The sequence below is a fragment of the Zonotrichia leucophrys genome, chromosome 12 (genome assembly GCF_028769735.1).
Source record: "Zonotrichia leucophrys gambelii isolate GWCS_2022_RI chromosome 12, RI_Zleu_2.0, whole genome shotgun sequence".
NCBI classification, from domain to species: Eukaryota; Metazoa; Chordata; class Aves; order Passeriformes; family Passerellidae; genus Zonotrichia; species Zonotrichia leucophrys.
In genome coordinates this window covers 19240141-19247594 of record NC_088182.1, presented here as the reverse complement: position 1 = coordinate 19247594, position 7454 = coordinate 19240141, and positions in this window count along the sequence as shown.

Sequence of the window (7454 nt, the reverse complement as noted above, 5' to 3'; positions counted from 1 at the left end):
CCGCGGGGCGAGGGAGGGGCCGCTCGGGGCCGGCGCAGCCAGAGCCGGGGGCCGGGGATCGCGCCGTGCCCTGACGGCCCCGGGCTTTGGCCTGGCCCTTGCCCGGCCCGCGCGGCACCTCACGGGCGGCCAGAGACTGCCTGCCCTGCTTCCTGCCTGTCCTCCTCCGCTGCCTGCCATCAGCCCCCGATGCAGCCAGGCTGGTGCTCAAAGCCTGCAGAGCCTCAGGTACCTCAGTCTGGTTTTCATGGGTCTAGTTTAGCAAACACAGTATACTGCTCTTTATGTGGTTATATTCCAAGAGCAGAATCTCTCACATACACCCAGTTTATGGTCTACAAAGTTGTTTTTGTTTTCACTGGGATCTGCAAGGAAGCTCACTGGATGGTTCCCAGATCCATCATCCTGTCCGGAGCTGGGTGGCACACACAAACATGCACAGGCTACTTGGCAAAACCCAAGTCCCTTGTGCATGCTGTGTGTGTCATTTTGTGCTTGTCACATCCTGGCCACGTCTCCCCTGCCACTTACTGCCCTTGCAGCATCACCATAGTGAGTCTGGGTCTCAGCAGTGTTGGCTGAGATCCTTGATTTGCTGACACTGGCAGTTGATCCAAAAAACGCCTTTAATGGTCTGCACTGTGTGTCCACAGAAAACAAGAGGAGAAACAACTGGCTCTGCTGAAGAAGCTCTATATGTTGGTGCTGAGCCTGTAGTCTGGGGCCCACACCAAGCACTGCAGCTATTCACACTCTCTCACACTTGTTATACCCTCTCTTTTTTTTTTTTTTCACCTGGAATTAGAAGGAAAAAATAGTCTGCAGGAACAGATTAGAGAGATTAAATTCCAAGGTACTCAAAACCCAAATAGACTAAAAAACCTCTTAAGGCTCTTCTGGAAACATCAAATAGAGCAGGATCATGCCCACATGAAATGGTGACAGCTAAGTGTGCTGCTGGCCATAGCACTGGAGCTATGATCTCATCTGTCAGAGAGGCCTCAGGAATATTGCAGATATAAGGGATTGCTATTTCTATCTCTACCACTAAACCACATTCATAAAGCAATGCTTGGTCACATTATAGTAAAACACCAGCATTTCTGAAAATGCTGCAGTTTATGAATTGGGTTTGTATTTCTAGTAATGCCAAATATTAATCTAGGTCAAAAAGAAACTGAAGCTCCTCCAGTCAAGTCCAGTGAAACCAGAGGATTACCAAAGACAGAGAAGTATTTTTTTCTGTAAGCCACTAGCCCTGCAGCTGCTGTTACAAATGCAAGTTGAACGCAAGTGTACACAAGCAAGTCAAATCTTTCCTTACAAGCACTTACAGAAGAAAATTAAGCAGCAGCATCTGAATTCCACTCACCTCATGGCAGCATTCAGATTTGCTTTGTAAGCAAATCAGCAACAGCACTGGTTTTGCTCCACATGTCCTGGAACACCACAGGCAGCCCTGTGGCCTGACATCCCAGAACATCACTCACCTCCCTAGCTGCAGGTGAGTGCTTTCATAATTTTTAATGCCACTGGTTTAACCTTGAGCATTAGGGAAGCCATGCAGCCTCAGCCAGACACTTGCTACTTTTTCTTAGGGATTATTTAACTTGGAGTTAAATAATAGTGTTGGAGTTCACTAAACTGCCCTAAGACATTGCCTTTCTTTTAATCCTAGTTATTCGAGCTAGCCGCAGGCATGCCAAGGGCACAAGACTACTGAAGTGACAGTGCCCAGCAAAGGTGCCTGGACAGCTGCAGGCACCAGACAGGGACTGCCTGCCACTCACGGGCCACCCAAACAGGGATATGCTCCCAGATCCAGTTGGTGATGGCAGCTTTCCAGCCCTCCAGCAGCAGCAAGCTGATCCCCTTTCTCCTCTCCTGGCTGGCCCTGCTGCCACCCCCTTCTTCCCTGAGCCTCAGGAGCTGAGGCTGGCTCAGCTGAGCATCAGCCCCTCAGACCCAGGCAGCGACTCCTGGGTTTGCCGACACTGCTCAGAGCCTTAGGCAGACTCTGTTGCTTGTTCTGTAACTCTTGAAAAGGAGAATATTAGCTCTCAGCCTCAGCTTCTGTTTAGTTAGATCACACATGCACAGGTGTGATAGCTAAAAGCTCAACAATTAGATTGCTGAAAGAAAAATGTGAACTTTAGAAGTGACATGAAATGATCTGGTGGGTTGTCAGTTCTGTTGCCATTACTGGATCAGTGGTGTGCTGCTGGCCCAGGGACATGGCTTCACTCTGGCCCCGACTTTGCCTCTTCCTCCTCTCCCAGCTATAAGCTTCACTCACAGTAGCACAGGATTAACTAGGTTGGAAATACCTTTGAGATGACCTAGTCCAACCTATGACCTAACACCACCTTGTCAACCATACCATGGCACCGAGTGGCATGTCCAGTCTTTTCTTAACCATCTCCAGGGATGGTGACTCCACCACCTTCCTGGGCAGCCCTTTCCAATGCCAAAGCACTCTTTCTGTTTATGTTTTCTTTTCTTTATGTTAAGCCTAAACTTACCCTGGGGCAGCTTAAGGCTGTCTCATCTTATCCTCATGTTGATTGCCTGGGAGAAGAGCCCAGCCCCCACCTGGCTGCACTCTCCTGTCAGAGAGTTGTAGAAAGTGATGAGGACTGATGAGCCTCCTCTTCTCCAGGATCAACAACCCCAGCTCTCTCAACTGCACCTCAGAGGACTTGTGTTCCAGATCCCTCCCCAGCCTTGTTGCCTTTCTCTGGACACGCTCCAGCCCCTCCATGGCCTTCCTAAACTGGGGGGGCCACAACTGGACACAGCACTCAAGGCAGGGAGTGGAACGAGATGGGCTTTAAGGTTACTGCCCACCTAAACCATTCTGTGATTTTATGATAGATGTGGGAATAAAGTGTGGCTTCTCTAAGCAGGGAGGAGTGATGCTCTCCAGTATGGAAAAAACCAACCTGGTCCTGTGTTGTCATCATATTGTGAAGCTCCCATACCTTCTCAGTGATTTCTCATGGGCAACTCCACCTTCTTCACAGTACAGCCAACAAACTCCATCTCCTCAACCAGCTAACCCACTCTTTTGTAGCACTTGTCTTCTTATTGGACACAGCTGTGGCCCATTCCTAATCTTTGGTGATTAGTACAGCTGCAACTCCTCAGGTGTGAGACTACCTTCTGCGCTATATTTTCTTACATTCTATCCCTCCACAATTCCCCCTTTTCTTTTAATTACAAAGTTGCAGCATCTCTGGAAAGATGTTTGAGTAAATTGATATTATAACATATTCACATATCTCACTTAGGAAAGTATAACAGTATACAAATGTTCAGGCAACATGTCACAGCAAGAACGTTAACCTAAGGCTTTTAATAAACTAATGTTGTGTTTACTATCTTTTGCAGGGCCCTTTGCAAAAGATAGTAAACCCAGTACAATCATCTTTTGTGTAAGTTCTGTTTAACTTTGGAATGTGTCTGTGCGCTGACCTTGATTTGTTACTCAAACTTACATTACATATTACCGGAAACTCTTACACTTACAGTTCTAGAATATTGACAATATCAATAGATGTACAACTTATAAGGCAACGCACAAGAATAAGTTAAAGGCTATGTATTAGGATAGTAATAAATCAACAGTTACATAATTTTATCAATAGCTATAGAATTTGAAGAACATCGATCCAGTATCTGTCGAGTGTACTTATGCTTATGGAATATAAACTTTTACATTTATACCTAATCAAAGATTAATTGTTGCCACTCACAAACAAAATGCACATTTCATCAGCAAACGAAAACACTGTACTGAATGATGGAGCTACTCTGATCCCAGCTCTAACTGCTCTTTTAATAATTCTCTTCTTCCTTCTACAGTTCTTTGTTGTATTAGTTGGCCACCTCAAGCCTCTCTTGCTCTGTTTTCCATGTTGATGAAACAATCTATTCTTCACTTGATATGTTATTTCTCATTGTGTCTCTAACAGCTCACCTGTGCTCCAGGTGTCGAAATCTGTCATGTCCAGAGCAGCCTCCCCAGCTGCTCTCAGTGCTGCGCTGGGCTCCATCTCCAGCTGCACCTCACCCTACAGCCCAATCCCGAATCACATCGGGTTACTGTGGAGATGGCCTGTATACAGTTTTAGAAGGCTTCTCTTACATGTTGTCTGTGCAGCTCTGACTCTGCCTCTCAGAGCTCCTCGTTGCTTTTGTTCCAGTGCTCATGTAGCAGCGACTCAGCAAACCATATGTTATTTCTCATTGTGTCTCTAGCAGCTCACCTGTGCTCCAGGTGTTGAAATTCGTCAGGTCTGGACCAGGCAGCCTCCCCGGCTGCTCTCAGTGCTGCGCTGGGCTCCATCTCTGGCTGCACCTCGCCCTACAGCCCAATCTCGAATCACATCGGGCTACTGTGGAGATGGCCTGTATACAGTTTTAGAAGGCTTCTCTTACGTGTTGTCTGTTCATGTAGTAGCGCCTTTCCCGTTGTGCCCTGCTGCGCACACTGCCACTCAGAGGGAACTCGGCACCGTCCTGGGTCCCCTCCAGACTGCAGCCATACCTTAGCGGGGCTTGGTCCAATGCACCAAATAACCAAAGTGTGTGGTGTCTACTCCTCATATCCAGCACTTTTCTTCTTGGGGGTAGTATCCCATACATTGTCCCAACTTCTAGGCTCCCAGGTCTGCCTGGCTATAGCTCATGCAGATTTTTAGGCTCTTAGGCTCTTGGTCTGCCTGACTCCACTGTCTTACTTATGTCCTTTTTCCCAAACCACAACAGGATCACCTCCTTACTGTTCTCTCTGCAGTTCTCTACCTGAATCACCTCAGGATCACGTCAGAATCGTATCAGGGTCACCAACTGTTGCCATCGTATTGTGAAGCTCCCATACCTTCTCAGTGATTTCTCATGGGTATCTCTTCATAACACTGACTCCTTCTTCACAGCACAACCAACAAACTCCATCTCTCTCCTCAACCAGCTAACCCACTCTTTTGTAGCACTTGTCTTCTTATTGGACACAGCTGTGGCCTATTAAGGGCAGGCCTGTTCCTAATCTTTGGTGATTAGTACAGCTGCAACTCCTCAGGTGTGAAACTACCTTCTGCACTATCTTTATTTTCTTACATTCTGTTCTTCCACAGTCCTGTACCAGGGAATACTGCATGCAGGGACTTGGAGAGTCCTTTCTGCCAAGGACACGCTGTATGCCCATGCCCAGCTCCATTTTGGCTCTTCTGGTGACTCCCCTGGGCTATCAGTGGCACAGAGCTCTGCTGTGCTCGTGTAAAGATGGCTCATGGCTGATTACATGTGACCTCCTTGCTTGCTGCAAACTCCAGTGTGTTTTCCTTGTTTCTAGTAGGTGTTAGGGAGATGGTGGATTCAGCTTGGGGCCACAGCCAGGAACTATTTTCTTGTATTACCATTAAGTGCAGTCCAGCGTCACAGTATAGAAAAACACAGCAGATATATCCCATCTGAGTCTGAAAATGCTAAATGAATTTGAGGAGGGAACATTTTTGTTCCTTCTTTTATAGAAATGAATAAATACAGTGTGACAGGCCAAGTGGCATCAATACACATTCTGTTTGTCAGTAGCTTGGAAAAACAAACACTCTGAGAAGAAGCATTCGTGTCTTCAGTCCAAGATATAATGTTGCTGTGAACACTCACAAAAGCTATCTCCTCCCACATTGCTTGAGGCTAATCAGAACGATTCCAGTTAAGCAGACATGTCCTTACAAATTCATTTATTAATTTCCTTCTCCTAATATCTACTTTTTACAAATGTCAGGATATTCATTCTATACCTGGTCATTCTCTACCAGAGATGAGATTTATATTTTATAAACTTCACGCAAACAGAAACAGAATGGTTAGGGGACCTTAAAGTCCATCCAGTTCCACCCCCTACATTGGCCAGGGACACCTTCCACTAGCCCAGGCTGCTTCAAGACCCATCCAGCCTGGCCTTGGACACTCCCAGGAATGGGGCAGCCACAGATTCTCTGAGAAGCCTGTGCCATGGCCTCACCACTTCTATTAAAGAATTTATTCCTAATATCCAGTCCAATACTGCCCTCCTTCAGTTTACAGTTGCTTCCCCTTGTCTTACTGCTCTATACCCTGGTGAATATCAAGTAAATTTCCCTCATTTCAGAGAAACACCACTCACTTGGTGGAACCGGCTCAGAACCTGTCCTGAACCACGGCGCCTTGGTAAGGTTGGTGTGGTGAAGTTGGCACATGTGATCAAATCCTGGGGATCTGATCTGCATAACTCAGAAGAGGATTGAGCTCATGTGACACCAGCAAGTGCTTTAGACCCTTCCATGAGATGCATATTAGATTTGCTTTTATCCTTTCAAAACAGCAAAAGGAAGCATTCTCTAAGGAGCATAGTAAAGTGTTAGTGTGCTGTTCCTGACAGTGACAATTTCATTACAGACTTATAGAAATGCATTATTATCCTAAACCTACTGCATACTTCAGAAATCAGGGAAGAATTGCTAACATGCCACAAATTTGACACAAAATTGATCTCTCAGGCAAAAAAAAAAAAAATAGCAGCTATTGGAATAATACTGTAGTGTCAGGTTTTCTCTGTGCTAGGAGAAATGGCGGGAAATTCACCGTAGAGAGAGAACATTAACTATTTGCAAGCCAAGACCAATGAAAACCTGCTGGGTCTCCAAATGTGGAACAGACATCCTGCTCAAGTTTCTTGTGCATCTATGGACAGCAAAAGCTGTGCTGTAAATCGCTGACTATCTCAATCTTGGTAGGAAGCAGAAATGCTTAAAAATAAAACAAAACTATATGGTTGGATCCTCAGCTAATTTAACAGAGAGCTGTTACTAAATCCATCCATTTACACCAGCCAAGGAGCTAACCAGTGTCCATTCTAACAAATAAAGATTTCTTTTATTTTATGGTGGATGCTCAGTACTTTTCACAGCTCTGCATTTCCTCCATGAAATTTTAAATGGATTGGTGTGTTGCCACATTTCTCTTCACAGACAAAAGCAAGGCACAATTCTTCCCAAGCATATTTCTGGGTTTCACATTCTCTGAACCTCAGAGAAAGGAAAAATAATTTTTATCTCATTTGCTGTGCCTATGTTTGTGTAAAGGCAGAATGCAATATGGAGATTGTTTACCCAAAGTGATGTTTTGTTTCCTTGGCCTATCAGGGCCAAGTGAGTGTGTGTCAGGACTGTTGGCTGACAGTCACAAGATGCTGTGCACTTGTGTGCAGTTGAGTGCTTGGCAGATTCAGTTTAGATGTAATGTAATATAGTGTAATATAATATAGAATAATATGGTATTATAAAGTAATTAATTAGCCTTATGATAAGATGGAGTACTCCCTGCCACAGGGATCCCTGCAAATACTATATTGTTGCAATTCTATTAAGCAATTTTTATTTTAACCTTTTGCACTTTTCAATTCACATAAT